Below are 26,931 nucleotides of genomic sequence, written 5' to 3' on the forward strand. Positions count from 1 at the left end.
TAACCCAGCTTTGGACAGCAATAGCTTCCTTGAAAGGGGTAGAAAATATTTCCTTCAGTTCTTCATTGCAGTTTATTCAAATAGTTCAGTTCAATTGACTAGTTCGTTGAAATTCAAGAAAGCCATTGGGAGTTCACAAAACAGGCAAACTTGTTTTCCTCCATCAATCTATGCATAAAAACGAGGTGTGAGGGGATGGATCTACTAGTTCATCAATCTAGTGTTGTATCCTTGGGGGCAGCAGGTTTAGGAAGAAATTACTGGAGACCAGAGAACTGTAAGCCTTAAAAAGCAACCATTTATTTACACACACTGAACTAACCAAACCAGGCAAAACTGGCTGGGCTATCCCCTAATAATCTAACTCAGTTGCCATAGCAACACAAGATGCTATTACCACGGCAACCAAATCCACAACATCTAGAAACACGTGAAGACCAGAATGTATCATTTCAGTTCACTAACCACACATCAAATTTCCTTTGTTTAAGAAATCAGTTCGTTTGAAATGCAAAACATTTGGATACAACTTTTTTCTTATGCTTCTCTTTCTAGCTCTAGCATGACCTTGGTGTGTGACCAAAGAGAAGTCACTTCTTTTCTCTTTCCCTCTGTATCACGGGGATGGAGAAAATTCTCTAAGTCCTAGCAGGAGAGAGATTTGAGCACATCAGGCGTGTTAGAGCCCTTGTGTTCTAAAGGACAATGAGTGATTGTTCTTTGGGGGCAAGAATCCCAACGGATTTGATACTTGTCCCCCATCCAAAGCCAATAACACAGCTCTGTATTTTCAATCATGAGTTAGACATTCTCAGCACCCCTCTGTCTCCCGCAGCCCTCAGGTGTCCCTTGGATTACGGAGGCTTGGTTGCTAAGAGGACTGGAATTTGTTACTGGCTCTTTGGCTGTTCCTAGCGAATGAGTGTCTCATTCTGGCCTCCGAGTCCCACACCCCCAGACACTAAAGATCAGGGTGGATTGATTTCATTCCAAAGGTTTTGTATTTGTATTTTTGAGTTATTTTCCTAAGGAAAGATTGATTCTCCTGAAATTCTTAGTGCTGGCAGATGACGGAAGAAGGAGCAATGGCAACAAGTTGCAGTATGGAAGGCTTGGAAATTAGAAACAACTTTTTCACGAGGAGGGTAGTGATGCCTTTGAATGGATTAACTAGGGAGGTGCTGGAATCTCCATCCTTACAAGTTTTTAAAGCTCAGCTTGACAAACCCCTGGCTGGGATGATTAACTTGGGGTTGGTCCTGCTTTGAGCAGGGGGGTGGACTAGATGACATCCTGAGCTCTGTTCCAGCCCTAGTCTTCTATGATTCTATCAATAGGTAGCCATTAAAACATGTTGACTTGCTGGTTTTGCAGGATACATCAAAACAAAAAGGTTGACTGAAACATTTCTTTTTTCATTTCAAACAAACAGAGGGAAAGACGTATCTCTAGTTAATGCATTGAACTGATTGTTCTTGGTCATAATCGTCCATCCAGATTTTCGAAGTAGTAGCTTACATCTCCTTCTCTCTAGTGTTTATTCATATATTACAAGAAGAAGAGAAGCCTTCATCCTTTTTCAACTCCCAAGCAGTTTTTTAAATTGGAATGAAGTAGCTGCATCAACTGAAATGAAGAAAATATTCTTTCTGCATCTGCAGAAGAAGCTATTGCTACCAAAATCTGGCTATTTCAACAACTTCTGGACCCCCCGGGGCTTAGCCAATAACTTCCAACAGTTCCGTGATTTCACTTCCTCTGAAACTTGGCAGCAAACATGGACTCCTTCATATATTTATTGATTTATTTAAATGAGTTTACTAGGCTAGAGCAACTCTAGGCCTTAACATAGCTTGTCATAGTTTCAAATTTGATCCCCGATAGGTTTGTTGAAGAAACAAACTGTTATTAAATTTATATTTTAAAAATCCAGTATAAATAAAAAAAATCCCTTTTGGGATTTTTGGTTTTGAAATAGCCATTGATTGGTATTCACCTTGATTTTAGAAGAACTACTTCTTTCGAGAGAATCATAAACTGCTCATATTCTCTTAAAGGAGAGGAGGCAGCAAAATTCATCATATCAGTAATTTGTTGTGCCTTATTGCTCAGCCTTAAGCAAACAGGTGTCCGGAACTCTAGTTAGTCTCTTTTATGGAGGCCAAACTAAGAATCATAGAATCTTAGAAGATCAGGGTAGGAAGGGACCTCAGGAGGTCATCTAGTCCAACCCCCTGCTGAGAAGTGGTAAGAGGAGCAGGAATGTTGTCTCCATCCCTGAACCAGTAGCAGTTGCACCGGATATTGCCACAAAACCTACATTTTATTGCCAAATTGTCTAAGCCATTCCTCTTCTGCGCTTCCTGGTTTATGCGTTTCAAATCTACTAAACCTTCCCCTGGACAGTCCCTGCCCAGATGGTGCAGCAGGCAGAGGAACCTGAGCAGTGGTAACCCAGCCACCTGTCAGTGCCCAGTACAGAGATATCAAACCTCTCTACCACAACCTGAGAATCTGCTAGGACAGAGTTCCCTATCTCGTACATAGAGCCTATATTTTTTCTTACCTTCTACACAGATGACGATTTATTTCAAAAAAATCCACACAGAATGGAAATAAATCCAACAGAAACTTCACACCAACTGTCTCTTGGTCCTCACGGAGAGACCGCGAGATGGAGGCTTGCTGCAGCAAGGCTACAGGGGTCTCCGAGGTTCTCCCTGCCCCGCATCCCTGTCCTGCCTGGCTGTTGTCAAGGGAGCTCTGTGAGGTTACAGCCACCTCATCATCTTTGCCCAATAGGCTGAGTTCCTGCCAGAGGCCTTTGTGAAGTCATTGCCATGCTCACCATTCCCTGGCAGGCCTGATGCCTGCCCCCGGCCAGCCCGGTTGGATGTTTGAGCTGCACACCGGATCTCCCCACTTGCTCATTATTGATTCTGGAGAGCAACCAGGCCACCCAGTAAAACAGCAGAGTCTGTTCCTCACCCCACACTGAGTTTTCATAGAGGCATCGGTTGTGAAACAATTCAATCTCTTAATCTGGCCTCTATTTCATGGGCTATGAAATGTCACACTCTCAGCACCCTATGAAGCCCAATTGCTTGTAACTCACTAAAAGGCCCCTTCCAGAATGACACCCAGTTGTGATGGTAGGACACCAGGAAACAGAGACTCCAGCTCTCCCCTGGGGAATTTGTTCCAGTGGCTAGTCTCCCTCGCTGTCAAAAATGGGTGCCTTGCCTCTTATTTGAATTGCTCTGGCTGCAGCTGACAGCGGTTGGTTCTTCTTGTGCCTTTCTTGGCTAGATCGAATTAGCCCTGCCCCGTGAAATCCGATCTCCCTGTCCTGCTGGGATCCCCCCAGCCAGAGAACCCAGTAGGGGCCTCCTAGCTGTTTGTCTGCCGGGCTGGGGATGGTGCAGCAGGCAGAGGAACCTGAGCAGTGCCACCGTGGCACCAGAGGTAACTCAGCCACCTGTCGCTCACTCACTCCACTAACCCTGAGCATCAACCCTAAGCCTGAGGCCTGCCTTGGGCATCGCTCCCACGGAAACCTGCAGGTTCATTTACTGACTCATGCAAATCACCTGTGGAGAGTTCGCACTGACTAGCGGAATTCACTCTCAAGTCACAATGCCCTTCAGCTCACAACACCAAGGTAAGGGGGGCAAAGGTGGAAATCAGGTTTTTCTGGTGATGTTATTTTCCAAATGTCACCAAAATTAACAAGCTTCTTCCCACTGATGCCTAGAAATTCCCTGAAATTTTGGATTCAATTGGATGTAGCCTTCAAAAATGATCGCCTTAGCAACAGACAAAGAAATGCCGTTGAATTGAGTCTTCGGCCTCACTGCACTCAGCCAAGAGTGCCTGAGTCTCCTCCCTATGAACTCAGCAATAGCCCCACACTTGGCCGATCAGTGTGGAGACTCTCAGGCCTGGAGGCGGAGCATTCTCAACACACGGGCAAAAGCACTAGTCACCACAGGAGATCACTATGGTGGAGATCACCATCAGTGCACAATTTCAGCCCCACCTCTTTGTGAGGCCTCCTACAGTGACAGCTGGAGCACAGCCCCACCCTCCCAGGAAGAAGAGCAGAGGAAAGAAATGAAAGAAGAGAAAAAAGAAGAAGAGTCAAGAGGGAAGGAGGAAGAGGGAAGCAAAAAGGAACAAATTCCAAATGCCCCCAGCAAGTCTCAGATTCATAAATTCCAAGCCCAGAAGGAACCACACTGGTCTGAATTTCTTTTTCACATCAGTCATAGAATATCCCTCAAAATAATTCCCATAGGAATTAGAGCAGATTTTTTAGTAAAACACCCAATCTTGATTTTAAAATAGGCCAGTTATGGAAAATCCAGCACAGCCCTGAGTGAATTGCTCCAAACTCTGATGTTAAAAATGCTCGCCTTATTTCCAGTGTGTATTGGTCTAGCTTCAACTTCCAGCCATTGACTGCTCATAACCTTTATCTAGTAAAGTGAAGAGCCCATTAGTAAATATTTGTTCCCATAGGCTCACCGCTTAACCTTCTCTTAGATTGAGCTCCTGTAGTCTGTCACCACAGGGCAGGTTTTCTAATCCTTTCATCATTCTTGTGGCTCTTCTGTGAACCCTCTCTGATTTATCAGCATCTGTCTCAAATTGCGGACACCAGAAATGGACACAATATTCCAGGAGTGGTAGCGCCAGTGCCCAGTACAGAGATATCAAACCTCTCTACCACAACCTGAGAATCTGCTAGGACAGAGTTCCCTATCTCGTACATGGAGCCTATATTTTTTCTTACCTTCTACACAGATGACGATTTATTTAAAAAAAAAATCCACACAGAATGGAAATAAATCCAACAGAAACTTCACACCAACCGTCTCTTGGTCCTCACGGAGAGACCGCGAGATGGAGGCTTGCTGCAGTAAGGCTACAGGGGTCTCCGAGGTTCTCCCTGCCCCGCATCCCTGTCTTGCCTGGCTGTTGTCAAGGGAGCTCTGTGAGGTTACAGCTACCTCATCATCTTTGCCCAATAGGCTGAGTTCCTGCCAGAGGCCTTTGTGAAGTCATTGCCACGCTCACCATTCCCTGGCAGGCCTGATGACTGCCCCTGGCCAGCCTGGTTGGATGTTTGAGCTGCACACCGGATCTCCCCACTTGCTCATTATTGATTCTGGAGAGCAACCAGGCCACCCAGTAAAACAGCAGAGTCTGTTCCTCACCCCACACTGAGTTTTCATAGAGGCATCGGTTGTGAAACAATTCAATCTCTTAATCTGGCCTCTATTTCATGGGCTATGAAATGTCACACTCTCAGCACCCTCTTAAGCCCAATTGCTTGTAACACACTAAAAGGCCCCTTCCAGAATGACAACCAGTTGTGATGGTAGGACACCAGGAAACAGAGACTCCAGCTCTCCCCTGGGGAATTTGTTCCAGTGGCTAGTCTCCCTCGCTGTCAAAAATGGGTGCCTTGCTTCTTATTTGAATTGCTCTGGCTGCAGCTGACAGGGTTTGGTTCTTGTTGTGCCTTTCTTGGCTAGATCGAATTAGCCCTGCCCCATGAAATCCGATCTCCCTGTCCTGCTGGGATCCCCCCAGCCAGGGAACCCAGTACGGGCCTCCTAGCTGTTTGTCTGCCGGGCTGGGGACAGGACTTCCTCTCCGTGGGGATATCAGATGCACCTGCAGAGGCAATGCAGAAGTGAGTGCGCTGCATCAGCCCGGCATTGGGCTCAGGGCTTTGGCCTTGGCAGCTTCTGCTCCAGTCACGTCTCTGGGCAGCGGCGGCTCCAGGCACCGCACTCCAAGCGCGTGCCTGGGGCAGCAAGCCACGGGGGGCGCCCTGCCAGTCCCTGAGAGGGCGGCAGTCAGGCAGCCTTCGGCAGCACACCTGCAGGAGGTCCACCAGTCCCACGGCTTCGGCGGTAATTCGGCATGCCGCCGAATCCGCGGGACCGGGGACCTCCCGCAGGCGTGCTGCCGAAGGCCGCCTGACTGCCGTGCTTGGGGCAGGAAAAAAGCTAGAGCCGCCCCTGTCTCTGGGTGCCTGGACTCAGAGCTTCTGACTTCCTGTGGCTGCAGCCAGTGCTGGGGCACTGGGCTCAGAGCTTTCATGCCCCTCCCCACTCCTGCCGGCGCTCTGGGTGCCTGGGCTCGGGCTTCTGCCCGGCATCTGCAGCTGGGGCTCGGGGCTTCCCTTGCAGTTCCTTCTGGGGCTCAGGTGTCCATTTTTCTGGATGTCCCGAAAATGGTAGGAGCCGAGGTGCTCCCAACAGCAGGGACCCACCTGCACATCTGGGAACATCCCCTAGCTTCAGAAAGGTTGCTGGCTGCTGCCCTTGGAGCCCAGGTCTGAATCATAGAATCATAGAATATCAGAGTTGGAAGGGACCTCAAGAGGTCATCTAGTCCAACCCCCTGCTCAAAGCAGGACCAATTCCCAGCTAAATCATCCCAGCCAGGGTTTTGTCAAGCCGGGCCTTAAAAACCTCCAAGGAAGGAGACTCCACCACCTCCCTAGGTAACGCATTCCAGTGTTTCACCACCCTCCTAGTGAAATAGTTTTTCCTGATATCCAACCTGGACCTCCCCCACTGCAACTTGAGACCATTGCTCCTTGTTCTGTCATCTGCCACCACTGAGAACAGCCGAGCTCCATCCTCTTTGGAACCCCCCTTCAGGTAGTTGAAGGCTGCTATCAAATCCCCCCTCATTCTTCTCTTCTGGAGACTAAACAATCCCAGTTCCCTCAGCCTCTCCTCATAAATCATGTGCTCCAGACCCCTAATCATTTTTGTTGCCCTCCGCTGGACTCTTTCCAATTTTTCCACATCCTTCTTGTAGTGTGGGGACCAAAACTGGACACAGTATTCCAGATGAGGCCTCACCAATGTCGAATAAAGGGGAACGATCACGTTCCTCGATCTGCTGGCAATGCCCCTACTTATACAGCCCAAAATGCCGTTAGCCTTCTTGGCAACAAGAGCACACTGTTGACTCATATCCAGCTTCTCGTCCACTGTGACCCCTAGGTCCTTTTCAGCAGAACTGCTACCTAGCCATTCGGTCCCTAGTCTGTAGCAGTGCATGGGATTCTTCCGTCCTAAGTGCAGGACTCTGCACTTGTCCTTGTTGAACATCATCAGGTTTTTTTCGGCCCAATCCTCTAATTTGTCTAGGTCCCTCTGTATCCGATCCCTACCCTCTAGTGTATCTACCACACCTCTTAGTTTAGTGTCATCTGCAAACTTGCTGAGAGTGCAGTCCACACCATCCTCCAGATCATTAATGAAGATATTAAACAAAACCGGCCCCAGGACCGACCCTTGGGGCACTCCGCTTGAAACCGGCTGCCAACTAGACATGGAGCCATTGATCACTACCCGTTGAGCCCGACGATCTAGCCAGCTTTCTATCCACCTTACAGTCCATTCATCCAGCCCATACTTCTTTAACTTGGCGGCAAGAATACTGTGGGAGACCGTATCAAAAGCTTTGCTAAAGTCAAGGAATAACACATCCACTGCTTTCCCCTCATCCGCAGAGCCAGTTATCTCATCATAGAAGGCAATTAGGTTAGTCAGGCACGACTTCCCCTTCGTGAATCCATGCTGACTGTTCCTGATCACTTTCCTCTCCTCTAAATGTTTCATAATTGATTCCTTGAGGACCTGCTCCATGATTTTTCCAGGGACTGAGGTGAGGCTGACTGGCCTGTAGTTCCCCGGATCCTCCTTCTTCCCTTTTTTAAAGATGGGCACTACATTAGCCTTTTTCCGGTCATCTGGGACCTCCCCCGATCGCCATGAGTTTTCAAAAATAATGGCTAATGGCTCTGCAATCTCACCCGCCAACTCCTTTAGCACCCTCGGATGCAGCGCATCCGGCCCCATGGACTTGTGCACGTCCAGTTTTTCTAAATAGTCCCGAACCACTTCTTTCTCCACAGAGGGCTGGTCACCCTCTCCCCATGCTGTACTGCCCAGTGCAGCAATCTGGGAGCTGACCTTGTGCGTGAAGACAGAGGCAAAAAAATCATTGAGTACATTAGCTTTTTCCACATCCTCGGTCACTAGGTTGCCTCCCTCATTCAGTAAGGGGCCCACGCTTTCCTTGATTTTCTTCTGCTTGCTAACATACCTGTAGAAACCCTTCTTGTTACTCTTAACATCTCTTGCTAACTGCAACTCCAAGTGTGATTTGGCCTTCCTGATTTCACTCCTGCATGCCTGAGGAATATTTTTATACTCCTCCCTGGTCATTTGTCCAATCTTCCACTTCTTGTAAGCTTCTTTTTTGCGTTTAAGATCAGCAAGGATTTCACTGTTTAGCCAAGCTGGTCGCCTGCCATATTTACTATTCTTTCTACACATCGGGATGGTTTGTTCCTGCAACCTCAATAAGGATTCTTTAAAATACAGCCAGCTCTCCTGGACCCCTTTGCCCTTCATGTTATTCTCCCAGGGGATCCTGCCCATCTGTTCCCTGAGGGAGTCAAAGTCTGCTTTTCTGAAGTCCAGGGTCACTGCCTCCCAGGTTCCCATCCACTTTTGCTTCCCCTACTAATTCTTCCCTGTTTGTGAGTAGCAGGTCAAGAAAAGCTCTGCCCCTAGTTGGTTCCTCCAGCCCTTGCACCAGGAAATTGTCCCCTACATTTTCCAAAAATTTCCTGGATTGTCTGTGCACCGCTGTATTGCTCTCCCAGCAGATATCAGGGTGATTAAAGTCTCCCATGAGAACCAGGGCCTGCGATCTAGCAACTTCTGCTAGTTGCCAGAAGAAAGCCTCGTCCACCTCATCCCCCTGGTCTGGTGGTCTATAGCAGACTCCAACCACGACATCACCCTTGTTGCTCACACTTCTCAACTTTATCCAGAGACTCTCAGGTTTTTCTGCAGTTTCATACCGGAGCTCTGAGCAGTCATACTCCTCTCTTACATACAACGCAACTCCCCCACCTTTTCTGCCCTGCCTGTCCTTCCTGAACAGTTTATATCCATCCATGACAGTACTCCAGTCATGTGAGTTATCCCACCAAGTCTCTGTTATTCCAATCACATCATAGTTCCCTGACTGTGCCAGGACTTCCAGTTCTCCCTGCTTGTTTCCCAGGCTTCTTGCATTTGTGTATAGGCACTTAAGATAACTCATCGATCGTCCCTCTTTCTCAGCATGAGACAGGAGTCCTCCCCCCTTGCGCTCTCCTGCTTGTGCTTCCTCCCAGGATCCCATTTCCCCACTTACCTCAGGGCTTTGGTCTCCTTCCCCCGGTGAACCTAGTTTAAAGCCCTCCTCACTAGGTTAGCCAGCCTGCTGGCGAAGATGCTCTTCCCTCTCTTCGTTAGGTGGAGCCCGTCTCTGCCTAGCACTCCTCCTTCTTGGAACACCATCCCATGGTCGAAGAATCCAAAGCCTTCTCTCCGACACCACCTGTGTAGCCACTCGTTGACTTCCACGATTCGACGGTCTCTACCCCGGCCTTTTCCTTGCACAGGGAGGATGGACGAGAACACCACTTGCACCTCAAACTCCTTTATCCTTCTTCCCAGAGCCACATAGTCTGCAGTGATCCGCTCAAGGTCATTCTTGGCAGTATCATTGGTGCCCACGTGGAGAAGCAGGAAGGGGTAGCGATCCGAGGGCTTGATGAGTCTCGGCAGTCTCTCCGTCACATCGTGTATCCTAGCTCCTGGCAAGCAGCAGACCTCTCGGTTTTCCTGGTCGGGGCGGCAGATAGATGACTCAGTCCCCGTGAGGAGGGAGTCCCCGACCACCACCACCCTCCTCCTCCTCTTGGGAGTAGTGGTCGTGGAACCCCCATCCCTAGGACAGTGCATCTTTTGCCTTCCAATCGGTGGAGTCTCCTTCTGCTCCCTTCCCTCAGATGGGTCATCTAGTCCACTCTCCACATTAGTACCTGTAGAGAGAACATGGAAACGATTGCTCACCTGTATCTCCATTGCTGGTGCATGGACGCTCCTCTTTCTCCTTCTGGAGGTCACATGCTGCCAAACCTCTTCACAATCCTTCTGTCCCTGCTGCGCCTGCTCTGAATCTTCAGAACATTGTGGCCATAGACAGGCAGCACACAAGTGAGGGTGGCAATGCTGTGGCCCCCATACAACAACCTCTGAACTCCCCTATTCTCCCATTTTGGTCGAGACCCCCATGGTTACAATACCATGACATTTCAGATGGAAACATGGGTTTTTTAATTAGTCAAAGTGAGCCGTGGATTTGGTAGGGACCTGGCTATTATGTAGGCCCTAGCAGGTTTGCACGCCCAGTTCTCCACGAAAGGCCATTGAGAATTCATGCTGCCTGAGAAACTTCCCAGAATAAGCTACCAGGACTGGGGGGAAATGAAGGAAACCAACCAAAGCCTGAACTAGGATGGAGATCATTGATCCAAGCGATATTTGAACCCCTCCATGCCCACCTGCCTGCCTGCAGAGAAATGGACAGAGGGGCACTGATTTCTGTGTGAACTTGCTACACACCGTGGGCTTCAGCACAAGCCATACAGCCCATACTCTGAACTCTTGGATAAACAGCAAAGTTGGCTTTTCAGAAACCTTCCCCCCAGTGCTCTGCATCCACTTTGGATTGTGTCCAACAGAGGCTGGTGGAGGGGAGGGGAAGGTAGAGGAGGCTGTGCAAATGTTGTGGAGTCTGCACTACCCCACAGACACACACACAGCAATGCATGGCATAATATCCAGGACAATAAATGATTTGGCCATAACCTACAACATCCTCAGTGTTGAAAGTACAATGTATCGAGAAAACAATGGGAGGGAGGGGTTAGAGGGTTGCAGTAACCACCTGGACTTCTAGTCTCTGGCCAGGCACATCCCCCTCTCCAGGGTTTTCACTGATACCTTATCCAAACTGGTGGTCCTGAGATAATCTGAGGTCACATCCTGGCCTTTAGGGACATTGGCAGGATCTTCACTGTTCCCAGCTGCAGAATCACCCTAGTTATCCTGCCTGAAAAGGATCCCGCCAGGGCTCAGCCAAATGGCATGTGTCATGACAGGCTCTTTGCTGAGGGCCCTTGACAGCGCCCAATCGAGCTCTGAATCGGACGGGCACGTGCCGGTGCATTTCCTGACTTTTTACTGGAGTCCTGGACCCTCTCATGCCGCTGCTTCAAATGTTTCCTTCTCTCTCCGCGCTGAGCAGCAGAATGCTCATTGCCCTTTGGCTGTGCGACATACAGACGTCTAGTCCTGCTGCTCGGAAATAAACGGTATTCACAGCTCTAATCCTGGCACAGAGTGATTAAAATCTTGCTGTGCTCCTCTAAGTGTATTTGTGATTGGACGTGCTTCTTGCTAGGGGGGATTTTCAGATATATGAACTGCATAAAACAGAGGGAAAGACAAAGAGAAGCATCAACATGTCTAAGAACTTGAACAATATTTGAAGACCAGATATTGGTGTCTAACTACCTCCTGCTGCCGGAAGAAGCAACTGGTATTTTAATGACACGCACGCCTGTGCCTGACCTGAGATTCAGAGCTCTGAGGAATTCTGTCCCCTTGTGTTGGCAGAACAAATAAACCCTGCTTCCAATTACCCCTTACATAATCCATTTGAGTTCAAGAAAGAGAGATCTCTCTCTTGCAACAAGTTTTAACATTACGGGACAAAGACTAAGGTGAGTGGTCTATTTTTCTTTCAGTTCTAATACTGAGGGAAATCTTCAAAATCCATTCTATCTAATAAGAGAAAAGGCTGTTTTTCTGTTCTCAAAGTGTTGTTGCTTTTGACCCCAAAATCTTGTCTTCATTGTCTCTGACAAAATAACTTGCAGTGAAATGGGACCAACTGCCTAAACTATCCTGAACGCTGCATGTCAGAGTTTGGGAATATCAGGATAGATCATCACCTGGCGTCAGTTGTCATGGATCCATCAGCATCAGCAGAGCTACGGTGATTGATACCAACTGAGTGTCTGGTCCATTGTGCTGTACCGAGTGAAAAGATTTCATACACTGTGCAAATGAAGGTGAAAATAGTCTGTTTAAAATTACCCCTTGGTTTCACAGAATCTTGTTTAACAGAGAGTTGTTGGTTTTTTCCTAAAAATGTGCTTTTTTTATTTGAATATCAAACATTTTCATTTAAAATTTCCGAGATTAGGTTTTGTGCTGGTGAAATATTCCCAGTCCACAGTCCTGGAGAGAGAAGATTGTGAAAAAAGACGGAAAGCATGGAATGGGCAGCGCTGGCTTCCCCAGTGCACCATTCTCTGCCCCCATGGAAGGTCTCATGGGCTCTGGGTGGATACACACTGATAATGGAATGAAATCTCTCTTGCATAGTTGAGTTTTCTTCTTAGTTTGAAGCGGAAGAAAGAACAGGAACATCTGGACCCACATAGCTTCCAAGGGAATCATCTTTCGTGATGCTGTTTGACCTGCAATTCATTGTGGCCCTTTAGATGGACATCAGTGGGTATTCTCTATGAAGCTGCTTTATGACTCTGCTAAAGAAATATCTTCTGAGAAGGACAGGCTGGTCCTCCCACTGTCTCCAGTCACTCATGGTAAATTATAGAGATTTGTAGCCGTAGGTTGTACAGGAAGAGAAGATACTGCATGTGAGCACAGGAGAGAGAGAGATGTGTTACTTAGTATTCAGTAGGGTCCTTTCCTCCTGAGGTGGAAGCTTTTCCAAACTCACTTGCTGCTTCTGCTTCCCCACTGCAGAACTCCAGTTTTAGGCTGTGCAAGAAGCCAGAGCCAGCGTGAGGGTCTCACCCATAGTTTTAATTCAGCTCCCTTTGCTTAACTTTGCTCTTCATTCATATCTCCTCGGTTAATATACAGTGAACCATTGTGAACATAATCTTATTGATTTCAACAAGAATGCTGTTTATTGAACTTAATCCAAGTTTATTCCTAGTTTGTGGTTTTAATTGACTTATTATAAATAGCATAGCTCCTGTTTGAATTAGGAAAAGGTGCTAGAGTGCTAATATGAGGCTTAAATCTACCACTCCAAGCACCTCCCTGCCATAGATCAGGAAGCTGTGCTGACACCTGGCCTTTTAGTTTCATAATAAGAAAGTTATATTTGCAATTGCCAACTTTGCATTGTTTGTGGTTGGCATGTCTAAAATGCTGACTTGGAAAAAAAAACATTTGCAATTGTCAATTGCTTCGAAGCAAGGAGACTTTTGAAATTCCAAAATGCTCACCTCCTTCTTGTTAAAGTCATTCTTTTTCTCTGCCGTTGTCTTTCAGTTCACTTTCTCTACATAGCTACAGTATTAGTGGGATTCACTTAGAAATTAGATTTTTTTTTTTTTTTTACTTTACTAGCAATTTTGGCTCTTTCGACCTGAAAATGATTCTTGAATTAATTTATTTTCTAGCCCACATTACATCCCAGTTAACAGGGAACATGGCATTTGAAAGTGGTCTGGATATTGCATTGTTATAACAAGGTAAGAGTTGATGATGTTTTAGGATCAGTTCTGAAAGCTGGAAATGCTAAAGATATAATCATATATTAATATTACAGTTTGTGGAAAAAATCCTTTATTTTTCAATAGTCTGTTTAATATAATGTTTTTTCTCTTGATGTTATTTGGTGGTTTCCTATTATGGTGAAATGTGATTAGTCCAAACAGGACAATTGAAGAGTTTGTGTGTGTGTGTGTGTGTGTGTGCGCGCACACGCGCGCGCACGCACTGGGTTTTAATTTTTCACATTGATAAGGTAAAGCATTCTAGAAATCTAGTACCAAAATAGCCACTTTACTAGGAAATAGGGCTTCCAGATGACTTTATCCTTCCATTTCCATATGGACATTTTGATTCCTATCTTTGGTGTTTCTTTGTCTCGTGGAGAAATGCAATAACTTTGTTATCGGTGACCTTGTTCATAACCATAGGTGGGCAAATCTGAAAAAAAACTAGGAGCTGTAATAAAAAGCAGCCAAAGGAGACCAGTTTGTGCAAAAGATGCAGACCTCAGGGAAATGATTGAATATTCATGCAAATATATTGTTCACCAGGTTTTTAGTTTTTATTTGCAAGACTGTAAACAAAAATGATCTCAAAGTATTCAAGTGCTCGATTTAAAAGTCCTCCAGCTATTCCAGTTCATACCAGCTTCGGATCTGGCTCCATAAAGAGATTTCAGGGAGGAGTCCAAGTAGAGAGATGTTTGGGTGGCTCTGGCTGTATTTTGCACTGGCTGAGTTGGTCAGTGTCCTGGTCATGCCATTTTGTTATAGATGTTCTTTCTACTAATGAGTTAAAGGCAGGTAAAGCTGTCACATACATCTTGGGATTTTAGACCCTGCTACCAATTTCCTGAGTTCGGTGCATTCAAAATCTCATCCTTAATAGTTCAATGAAAGAGGAAGTGTTTTTTCCCCTTTGAGTTCATATAAATTTATAATTCGTTGTGAACTTTACTAATCTCTTTGCCTTGAAGATATCCTCCTTTAGGGAGTGCAGAAGGTTCCGATACACTGAGTGTTACCTTGCCTTGCTTCTCACTCTGCTAGCTGGAAAGATGATTAAATCTGATATTAACAAATAGCCTGACTGATACCAGACACCTCTGTGTTCCTGGGGAACCAGGATGCAGTATCCAGCCAGACTCATGAAAGACACCCCCCGACCCCAGCCTCTGCTTAAACCAAAACCCATCAGAAAAAGAAAACTTGCAGAGAGCAGTGAAGGGCGTTGGGAGACACACCTAGACCCCTCCTGACAAGGGTGACAAGATTAAGACATCTCCATTAGCATACAGAATGGAGAGCAGAGACAACTCCCCTAGCCTCATCTGCATGAAAGATGGGACAGGAAGACATCTCAATTTACATAAAGAATAGGAGTACTTGTGGCACCTTAGAGACTAACAAATTTATTAGAGCATAAGCTTTCGTGGACTACAGCCCACTTCTTCGGATGCATACAGAGTGGAATAAATATTGAGGAGATATATATACACACACATACAGAGAGCATAAACAGGTGGGAGTTGTCCTACCAACTCTGAGAGGCCAATTAAGTAAGAGAAAAAAACTTTTGAAGTGATAATCAAGATAGCCCAGTACAGACAGTTTGATAAGAAGTGTGAGAATACTTACAAGGGGAGATAGATTCAATGTTTGTAATGGCTCAGCCATTCCCAGTCCTTATTCAATCCTGAGTTGATTGTGTCTAGTTTGCATATCAATTCCAGCTCAGCAGTCTCTCGTTGGAGTCTGTTTTTGAAGTTTTTCTGTTGTAATATAGCCACCCGCAGGTCTGTCATTGAATGACCAGACAGGTTAAAGTGTTCTCCCACTGTTTTTTGAGTATTATGATTCCTGATGTCAGATTTGTGTCCATTAATTCTTTTGCGGAGAGACTGTCCGGTTTGGCCAATGTACATGGCAGAGGGGCATTGCTGGCACATGATGGCATAGATCACATTGGTAGATGTGCAGGTGAATGAGCCCCTGATGGTATGGTTGATGTGATTAGGTCCTATGATGATGTCACTTGAATAGATATGTGGACAGAGTTGGCATCGGGGTTTGTTACAAGGATAAGTTCCTAGGTCAGTGGTTTTGTTCAGTGATGTGTGGTTGCTGGTGAGTATTTGCTTTAGGCTGGGGGGTTGTCTGTAAGCGAGGACAGGTCTGTCTCCCAAGATCTGTGAGAGTAAAGGATCATCTTTCAGGATAGGTTGTAGATCTCTGATGATGCGCTGGAGAGGTTTTAGTTGGGGGCTGAAGGTGACAGCTAGTGGTGTTCTGTTATTTTCTTTGTTGGGCCTGTCTTGTAGGAGGTGACTTCTGGGTACTCGTCTGGCTCTGTCAATCTGTTTTTTCACTTCAGCAGGTGGGTATTGTAGTTTTAAGAATGCTTGATAGAGATCTTGTAGGTGCTTGTCTCTATCTGAGGGATTGGAGCAAATGCGGTTATATCTTAGAGCTTGGCTGTAGACAATGGATCGTGTGGTGTGTCCTGGATGGAAGCTGGAGGCATGTAGGTAAGTGTAGCGATCAGTAGGTTTCCGGTATAGGGTGGTATTTATGTGACCATCGCTTATTAGCACAGTAGTGTCCAGGAAATGGACCGCTTGTGTGGATTGATCTAGGCTGAGGTTGATGGTGGGATGGAAATTATTGAAATCATGGTGAAATTCCTCAAGGGCTTCTTTTCCATGGGTCCAGATGATGAAGATGTCATCAATGTAGCGCAAGTAGAGTAGGGGCGTTAGGGGACGAGCTAAGGAAGCGTTGGCATCCGAAGAAGTGGGCTGTAGTCCACGAAAGCTTATGCTCTAATAAATTTGTTAGTCTCTAAGGTGCCACAAGTACTCCTGTTCTTTTTGCGGATACAGAATAACATGGCTGCTACTCTGAAACCTGTCAATTTACATACAGAATGGAGAACAGAGAACCACACTGAATTCTGGGACCCGAAAAAGCAGGGAAGCACTGCATCCCGGGAATCTCTGCTCCAGATGCTAATGAACCTACGCCTGCACACACACCCAGCTCAGCAGTTATCAGACCAATTCTAGTAATGAATCCTTAATTGATATCCAAATACTGAAGCAGCCTAGTTGCATTGCGAGCTCCCTGGAAGAAAACACCACCCATGGCCAAGAGTGATCAGCTCCTATTGTCTAGTCTAAAGAAAACCCTTGAGTCATCAGCTTACCTATAAACAAATCTAGTGTTCTCCCTTGAACCATTGTAATTTCTCTACAAAAATCCCTACTTACCCTCTAGTCAGGGTTCTGATGCTTAGATCCACACTATGCATCAGTTCCACTGGAACTCCATCTCCTGACTGATCGTGCTGGGGGCTCTGCCTGGCTCCAGCATTCAGAACCCTCAGCTACCACCATCATCTGGGAACCCTGACCAGTTCAAGCCTCATGGAGTGGGTGAGACCCCCCCACTTTCTCTCTCTCTCTGTTTTCCTTTCTACCTTAGGTATTAACTTTTAATCATGTATGTTATGTTGGTTTAGTCCTCCTTGTTTAGTTATTACTATTATTCCATAAATAACTTCTATGGTTAAGTTGGTTGCTTCTCTCTCTCTTGCTGAACTTTACTCGCTTGTGTTTTTAGCTTCCCCCATTCACTCTACAGCAACACTTCTTTGACCTAAGCTAAAGATCCCTGCAGCGCCCAAAATACTGTGGGGTTTGCTCATCGAGTAGGTTACTGCCAGTACAATTGTGTTGGGGGAGTGGGGATAGGGACGTGCTGAATTTGGGACGCATAAGGGTAACAGCTTGAAAGTGCTGCTTGACCCAGTCCATGGAGCCCAGGGGCATATAAGGAGAGACAGCTTGAAAGTGCTGCTTCCTCCAGCCCAGTGAGTCCAGAGACATATAAGGGGTCAGCTTGACAGTGCTGATTGACCCGGTCCGCTCAGACTTGCTCTGTTAATGTATGTGTGGGGGTGTGGGTGTTCATCCGGTTCTGGGGTGGGAGTAACCCAGCCCTAGGGACCCTAGGTCCTGCAAGATAGCTCCATTGGGAGGGGACTTGCAGAAGGGAGAAGTAGAGCTCCATATGTAAACACAAGTGACACAAGCAGTACATTGAAAGGATTACAGAACCCCCTTCCCCAGAGGAGTAACCCGAATAAATGAGCATACCCCAAAGTAATGGGCAAATCTGGTAACATGACCCAAAGTGCACTGAAATCAATGGAAGAACTTCCCTTGGCGTCAATCTGTTTTGGATCAGACCCTCCTACAGCGAGTGGGAACACTAAATTCCTAGGAAATAGATGAAAACTGCCCTCCTCCCACAAAAACAAACAAATCTCTTTTTCATTGAACTTTTCCATGGAAATGGCAGCATTTTTACAACAAATAAAATAATAATAATAAATACAAATATTGTTATTTGGGAATCCTAGCAATGTAGGGTGGAAGGGACCTCGTGTAGTCAAGTCAGGCTCCCCATGCTGGGGCAAGACCAAGTAACACCAAGTAAACATCTCGATGGGTGTTTCTCTGACCTGTTCTGAAACACTTTCAACGCTGAGCAGTCCACATGTTGATCTATCTAGCTGAAGTTCCTCATGCTCCCATTCTCCTTTATAGGCCAGTCTTGTTGGTTCGACTACATCTCCCAGTTGCTCCATTTCAAAACCAAAATACTTCAGATTTCAGCCAAAATAGACCAGCATCAAAATACTTTGGATTTGGGGTTTTGTTCCTGAAAGCTCAAACATTTCCAAGGAGGTAGGTGAGAATTTTGACCAGCTCTACATAAAAAGTCTCAATTAACAGTAAGGGTAATTAACCCTTGGAATGATTTACCAAGGGTCCTGCTGGATACTTAGTTCATGGACAGTTTTTAATTTGAGATTGGATGATTTTTTAAAAGATATGCTCTAATTTACACTGAAAAATATTGGAAAAAAATTATGATCTCTGTTATACAAGCAATTAGATTAGATTGGGGAGGTTGAATTTATCATCTGCAAACACCTTGGGATCCACAGACTATAGCTAAGGGGTTCTCAAAAAGTTGTTGTTACCATAGAACACTGGTTTTCAACCTGTGGTCTGTGGATTCCTAGGGGTCCACAGATTATGTCTACAATTTCGACCTCCATTCACAATTTTTGATTGGTTTGCAAATGAAAAAAACAAAAACAAAAAACACTGGTTTAGCTAATCAAAATGATTCTTTTGGGCTTTGGAATTTATGACTAAATTGAATTTTCATTGTTTAGGCATCTCTTAGGAGATAACACGAGTCTGCACAAGACATCAGATGTATGGTTGTGGTACCCAATGCTTCTATCCCCTCCCCTCCTCTGCCTCTTCTCTGGCACAGAGCCCAGGGACAGGAGAAATGGCTCCCGGGAACTATGCCACAGTGACTGGCTTCATTTTCCCGGGAATAACCGACAGTCCAAAGCTGCAAAACATCCTCTTTGTGTTCTTCTTTGCCATTTATTTCCGCGCCCTGGTGGGGAATGTCGGGATGATTGTGCTGATTAGGGTTGACTCCCAATTCCACAGCTCCATGTACTTTTCCTCAGCAACTTGTCACTCTTAGGCCTGGTCTACACTACGGGTTTAGGTCGACTTTAGCAGCGTTAAATCGAATTAAGCCTGGACACGTCCACACGACGAAGCCCTTTCTTTCGACTTAAAGGGTCCTTTAAACCGGTTTCTTTACACCACCTCCGACGAGGGGATTAGCGATAAAACCAGCCTTTGCGGGTCGGAATTGGGGTAGTGTGGACGGAATTCGACGTTATTGGCCTCCGGGAGCTATCCCACAGTGCTTCATTGTGACCGCTCTGGACAGCACTCTCAACTCAGATGCACTGACCAGGTAGACAGGAAAAGACCCGCGAAGGTTTGAATTTCATTTCCTGTTTGCTCAGCGTGGAGAGCACAGGTGACCACGCAGAGCTCATCAGCACAGGTAACCGTGATGGAGTCCCAGGATCGCAAAAGAGCTCCAGCATGGACCCAACGGGAGGTACGGGATCTGCTCACCATATGGGGAGATGAAGCAGTGATAGCTGAACTCCGTAGCAGTAAAAGAAATGGCAAAATATTAGAAAAGATCTCCAAGGCCATGAAGGACCGAGGCCATAACAGGGACACATAGCAGTGCCGCGTGAAAATTAAGGAGCTACGGCAAGCTTACCACAAAGCCAGAGAAGCAAACGGAAGGTCCGGGGCAGAGCCGCAAACTTGCCGCTTCTACGCGGAGCTGCATGCGATCCTAGGGGTGCAGCCACCACTACCCCAACCGTGTGCTATGACTCTCTCACTGGAGAAACACACAGGGAAGACGGTTCGGGGAACGAGGAAGATGAGGATGGAGGTACTGTAGGTAGCTCACAGCAGCAAGGAAGCGGAGAAACCGGTTTCCCCAACAGCCAGGATATGTTTGTGACCCTGGACCTGGAACCAGTAACCCCCGAACTCACCCAAGACCCTCAGGGCACACAGGAGACCTCTGGTGAGTGTACCTTTGTAAATATTTGTAAACATTACACATGGTTTAAAAGCAAGCGTGTTTAATGATTAATTTGCCCTGGCAATCGCGGCCAGTACATCTACTGGAAAAGTCTGTTAACGTGTATGGGGATGGAGCGGAAATCCTCCAGGGACATCTCCAGAAAGCTCTCCTTTATGTACTCCCAAAGCGTTTGCAAAAGGTTTCTGGGGAGGGCTGCCTTATCCTGTCCGCCATGGTAGGACACTTTACCACGCCAGGCCAGTAGCACGTAGTCTGGAATCATTGCATAACAAAGCATGGCAGCGTATGGTCCCGGTGTTTGCTGGCATGCAGACAATATCCATTCCTTATCTCTCTTTGTTATCCTCAGGAGAGTGATATCATTCACGGTCACCTGGTTGAAATGGGGTGATTTTATTAAGGGGACATTCAGAGGCGCCCGTTCCTGCTCTTCTGAACAGAAATGTTCCCCGCTGTTAACCACGCGGTGGAGGGGAGGGGTGAAGTGATCATCCCAAAGAATTGTGTGTGTGTGTGTGTGGGGGGGGTGGTTTACTTGTGTTTGTGCCGCATGTTAACCGGGAAACCGCAGCCCCTCCTTTTACATTGAAAACCCATTTTAAATGGACAACCCAATTCATCCTTGATATGGGAAATGCGCTGCTGTTTGCAACCTTTCCCGCATGTTAAGAAGGTTAAAAAAGCCAAAACACTGTGGCCTACCATGGCTGCCTGCAAGCCGAAATATGCGACCTTGTAATGAAAGAGTGTACCCATTGTTCTCTAAAATGTGTCTTTTTTAACCACCTCTCCCTTCTCCTCCACCAGGTGCAAATGTTTCTCCTTCGCAGAGGCTAGTGAACATTAGAAAGAGAAAACGTAGGACGAGGGACGATATGTTCACGGAGCTGCAGATGTCCTCCCACGCTGATAGAGCACAGCAGAATGTGTGGAGGCAGTCAATGTCGGACATGAGAAAAGCACAATATGAACAAGAGGAGAGGTGGCGGGCTGAATGGCGGGATGAAAAGAGCAAGTGGCGGGCTGAAGACGATAGGTGGCGTCAGCTTGCAGACAGACGGCAAGAGTCAATGCTCCGTCTGCTGGAGCATCAAACTGATATGCTCGAGCGTATGGTTGAGCTGCAGGAAAGGCAGCAGGAGCAGAGACCGCCGCTACAGCCCCTGTGTAACCAACAGCCCTCCTCCCCAAGTTCCATAGCCTCCTCACCAAGACGCCCAAGAACACGGTGCGGGGGCCTCCGTCCACCCAGTCACTCCACCCCAGATGATCGCCCAAGCATCAGAAGGCTGGCCTTCAATAAGAGTTAAAGTTTTAAAATGCAGTGTGTCCTTTTCCATCCCTCCTCCCCCACCCATCCCAGGCTACCTTGGCAATTATCCCCCTACTTCTGTGAGGAACTAATAAAGAATGCATGAATGTGAAAAAACAATGACTTTATTGCCTCTGCAAGCGGGAGGGGAGGGTGGGGTGGGGTGGTTGGTTTACAGGGAAGTAGAGTGAACTGGGTCGGGGGGGGGGGTTTCGAGGGTTCATCAAGGAGAAACAAACAGAAGTTTCACACAGTAGCCTGGCCAGTCACAAAACTCGTTTTCAAAGCTTCTCTGATGCGCACCGCGCCCTGCTGTGCTCCTCTAACCGCCCTGGTGTCTGGCTGCGTGTAATCAGCGGCCAGGCGAGTTGCCTCAACCTCCCACCCCGCCATAAAGGTCTCCCCCTTACTCTCACAGATATTGTGGAGCGCACAGCAAGCAGCAATAACAATGGGGATATTCTTTTCGCTGAGGTCTGAGCGAGTCAGTAAGCTGCGCCAGCGCGCTTTTAAACGTCCAAATGCACATTCCACCACCATTCGGCACTTGCTCAGCCTGTAGTTGAACAGGTCCTGACTCCTGTCCAGGCTGCCTGTGTACGGCTTCATGAGCCATGGCATTAAGGGGTAGGCTGGGTCCCCAAGGATCACGATAGGCATTTCAACATCCCCAACGGTTACTTTCTGGTCCGGGAAGAAAGTCCCTTCCTCCAGCTTTCGAAACAGAGCAGAGTTCCTGAAGACGCGAGCATCATGTACCTTTCCCGGCCATCCCACGTTGATGTTGGTGAAACGTCCCTTGTGATCCACCAGGGCTTGCAGCAGCATTGAAAAGTACCCCTTGCGGTTTACGTAGTCGGTGGCTTGGTGCTCCGGTGACAAGATAGGGATATGGGTTCCGTCTATGGCCCTGCCACAGTTTGGGAATCCCATTTCAGCAAAACCATCCACTATTGACTGCACGTTGCCCAGAGTCACTACCCTTGATATCACCAGGTCTTTCATTGCCCTGGCAAATTGGATCACGGCAGCCCCCACCGTAGATTTGCCCACTCCAAATTGATTCCCGACTGACCGGTAGCTGTCTGGCGTTGCAAGCTTCCACAGGGCTATCGCCACTCGCTTCTCAACTGTGAGGGCTGCTCTCATCTTGGTATTCTGGCGTTTCAGGGCAAGGGAAAGCAAGTCACAAAGTTCCATGAAAGTGCCCTTACGCATGCGAAAGTTTCGCAGCCACTGGGAATCGTCCCATACCTGCAGCACGATGCGGTCCCACCAGTCTGTGCTTGTTTCCCGGGCCCAGAATCGGCGTTCCACGGCATGAACCTGCCCCAGTGACACCATGATTTCCACATTGCTGGGGCCTGTGCCTTGTGAGAGGTCTATGTCCATGTCAATTTCCTCATCACTCTCTTCGCCGCGCTGCAATCGCCTCCTCGGCTGGTCCGGGTTTCGCCTTGGCATGTCCTGGCTCTGCATATACTCCAGGACAATGCGTGTGGTGTTCATAGTGCTCATAATTGCCGCGGTGATCTGAGCGGGCTCCATGATCCCAGTGCTAGCTATGGCGCCTGGTCAGAAAAAAGGCGCGAAACTAGTATCTGATGGACCAGGAGAAGGAGGGAGGGCGGGAGGGAGGGAGGGCCGAGTGACGACATGGCGTACAGGTACAGGAACAGGGAATTAAAAATCAAGAAAGGTGGCTGTGCACCAGGGAGAAACACAAACAACTGTCACACAGAATGGTCCCCCCAAAGATTAAACTGAAAACCCTGGGCTTAGCAGGCCGTTGATTTCACGGAGGAAGGGGAAGCAAATGAATACAGAACAAATCTATTTTTTACATCTTAAGCTGGCAGCCGACGGTGCAGCATAAGTGATAGCCTCTCCAGTATGATGATGACGGATACCAATCATAATATACCATCGTCTGCCAAAAGGCAAGGGGCTGCTGCTGTGTAGCAATGCAGCCCCACGTCTGCCAGCCCCACGTCCGCCAGCACCCAGCATCGCCCTCGGCCTCTTCTGGGTGCTTAGCAGACAATACTGGGCAATTGGCAGAAAATAGTATACTACGACTGGTACCCATCATCATCGAAACAGTAGCATGTCTGCCCAGGTGGCCATGATTGACAGCCACTCTAGTACGACGACGATGGGTACCAGTCATAATATACCATCGCCTACCAAAGGGCAAGGGGCTGGTGCAATGCAGCCCTACGGCTGCCAGCCCCACGGCTATCACTCATGCTACACCGTCTACCGCCAAAAGGCAGTTAGCAGCTGCTGCTGTGTAGCAATGCAGTCCCACGTCTGCCGGCACCCAGAGGACATATGGTGACGGTGAGCTCAGCTGAGCTGAGCGGGCTCCATGCTTGCCGTGGTATGTTGTCTGCACAGGTAACCCAGGTAAAAAGGCGCGAATCTATTGTCTGCCGTTGCTGTGACGGGGGGGAGGGGCCTGACGACATGTACCCAGAACCGCCCGCGACACTGTTTTGCATCATCCGGGCATTGGGATCTCAACCCAGAATTCCAAGGGGCGGCGGAGACTGCGGGAACTGTGGGATAGCTGTGGGATAGCTACCCATAGTGCAATGCTCCGGAAGTCGACGCTAGCCTCGTACTGTGGACGCGGTCCGCCGACTAGAGCACCTAGAGCATTTTATGTGGGGACACACACAATCGGCTGTATACAACCGATTTCAATAAAACCGGCTTCTATAAATTCGAACTAATTTCGTAGTGTAGACATACCTTTAGATGTCTCCTCCTCTGCGATTGCCCCCAAGGCGATGGTAATTTCCCTAGTGATGAGTAAAGACATTTCTTTCCCTGGGTGTGTGGTTCAGTTTTTCCTCTTCTCCCTCTGTGCCAACAATGAGCTTTGCCTCCTGGCTGTGCCGGCGTACCATCGCTTCGTAGCCATCTGCAATGCATTGCTTTATAATGTCATCATGTCCAAGAGAGTCTGCTTCTACCGGTGGCTGGCTCTTCCCTATGCACCCGTGTCAATGCCACTGTGCATACGTGTACTGTATTCAGTCTGTCCTTCGGCCACTCCAATGTCCTCGATCATTTCTTCTGCGATATTCGCCCACCACAAGAAATCTCCAGCTCTGACTTTCACATCAATAAGCTACTGCATTTCATCTTTGCAGTCACAGAAACAACAGGCACCATTTTCACCATCCTCATCTCCTACATTTACCTCATCTTTGCCATCCTGAGAATCCGCTCCATGGCAGGAAGGCACAAAGCTTTCACCACCTGCGCCTCCCAACTGACTGTCATTTCCATCTTATATGGGACCCTGATCTTTACATATTTACGACCCTCGTCTGGCAGCTCAGTGGACTGGGAGAAAATGGTGGCTATGTTCTATACCCTTGTGATCCCCCTGCTGAACCTCCGATCTACAGCCTGAGGGACAAGGAAGTGAAGGACGCCCTGAGGAGGACAATATACCAGAAAATTATTCTTCACGGTATATAAATATGGGGACTGGTTCTTACTGATCAGCACTGGAGTGTAGATATGAGCTAGTTCTCACTCATTAAGTCAATGTGCAGAAATGTCTGTCATCAAGTGATTTATAGGAGAAAACAATAAAGAAATGGAACTTAAGCCAGATAATGAAGGAAGGCGCCATTTCCCTTGAAAAACAATGTCCAGTAACAGTGTTACAGCTTCTCCTTTATCCATTGAAATGTAATTTCTACAATATAGGCATCTCACCCTGTTTGTTCCACTGCTTTTTGAACTATATCGGTTAATTCATCAGATGTTATAGAGGAAATACTCAGACTATAATTATTTCCGTTTGCCACTGCTATTATCTCAGTTCGCACAGCCTCCACCTAAAATCACTGTACAATTAAATAAAGGGAGGTATACATGGAGAGGTGTTTTTATAGATAGATAGTCAGACAGATGGTGATGTTCGGGTCAGACAGGTAGACGCTAGACACACAGATTTTTTTATATAGGGATAGATAGACAAATAGATGGTTGTGTCTGGGCTTAGAGAGTCAGAAATATGTCATTATACATACACGTGAGAAAGGAAGGATGGCCAGAGGTTATCACACTAGCCTAAGACTTGAGGTGTCTGAGTTTAAATTCCTCCTCCACTGCGGACTTCCTTTGTGACCTTGAGCAAATCACTTAGGGCCAGATTTTTTAAAGGGATTTCAGTTCCTAACTCCTATTGAAATCAATGGGATTTATGTGGTCAAAATACCTTTAAAATACCTGGGTTTTGTCTCCCTTTCCCTCTGTTTGTTACATGTAATATGGAGGTACGAGAAGGAGTGTTGTAAGCAAGACACGAGAAGTAATTATTCTGCTCTACTCCGTGCTGATTAGGCCTCAGCTGGAGTATTGTGTCCAGTTCTGGGCACCACTTTTCAGGAAAGATGTGGACAAACTGCAGAGAGTCCAGACAAGAGCAACAAAACCGCGAGTGCCATGTCTCCGTGCGGCTCCCAGAAGCAGCGGCACATCCCCAATCCGGCTTCTATGCGTAGGGAAAGCCAGGAGGCTCAGCATGCTGCCTGTGCCCCCCGCACCGCCCCTGCAGCTCCCATTGGCTGGGAACCACGGCCAATGGGAGCAGCAGGGGCGGCGCCAGCAGATGGGGCAGTTTGCTCACCCCGGTCTAAGGCCACAGAATGTTCACAGCTACATGGCCCATGATGCTAGCCTCCATCACTCCCTTGTTAAATCTTCATACAAGCCCCTTTGTGCTTTCTCCCATTCTGCCCCCCACACTCGGGAGGAGCTCCCTGTAAACATCAGAGAAATGACCTCCTTATCCCAGGGACTGTTTGACTCTTTAATTATTCCCATATCCAGCAGGCTTGCCATCTCCTTATAAACTTGCTGCTGCAATGTACCAGTTCTGTGGGGTGCTTTGCTGGGTGCAGGTTGTGATCCCACAGTGTTAATCTTAGGCAACTTTTGTGAGTCGGGCCTGGCCTGCTTGATCATACCTGCCAGTGACTTTGCAGCACAGCCATAACCTCTGTCTCTTCAGTTACAGTGACCTCTTCACACACCTCAGTGCTCTCTAGAGGCATATCCCTCTGGCATTAGGCAGCAGATCCGGAACGGGCTGTCTTACACTCCTCTGCAGAGAATATCATCTTGACAACGGCTTCCCTGTTGTGATGCACTTTTAACCTGTTTCTATGCACAGCCCGAGGTGCATCCCTGCTGCGGGGCCTGTGTACGTTACAGGTAACAGCGGGACCCCTCCCTACCACCTCAGCAGGCCCCTCCCATCAGTTTTGCAATTTGTACTTTTCCACGAGGCATAACACCAGCAGCAGATCACCTGCAGCAAATGATCACTCACAAGGTCAGCAGAACCCCGTTTATCCCATCGAATTGGGACCAGGGCCAGATTGGTTAACCAAAACTTCGGCTAATCGGATGAATGGGAAAGTACGAGGCTGCAGCGCCATCTAGTGCCCATAGGAGAGATTGCCCACTTCTGGACCCGCGTGCTCTGGTGGTTGGGTTAATACGGAGAGCTGGATAATGGAGGGTCAGATAAACAGAGTTCTACTGCAGTAGTGTAGCTAGGGGGAGCAGGGGGAGCAGTCGCTCCCCAATGGAG

General features: G+C 47.5%; 1 pseudogene; it reads left to right on the forward strand.

Annotated features, from left to right (window-relative positions):
- Positions 1-18,715: 18,715 nt before the first annotated feature.
- LOC101950602 (olfactory receptor 5J3-like) lies at positions 18,716-24,803 on the forward strand (annotated as a pseudogene).
- Positions 24,804-26,931: the final 2,128 nt, after the last annotated feature.

This window comes from Chrysemys picta, chromosome 5, assembly GCF_011386835.1.
Source record: "Chrysemys picta bellii isolate R12L10 chromosome 5, ASM1138683v2, whole genome shotgun sequence".
In the NCBI taxonomy this organism is placed as follows: Eukaryota; Metazoa; Chordata; order Testudines; family Emydidae; genus Chrysemys; species Chrysemys picta.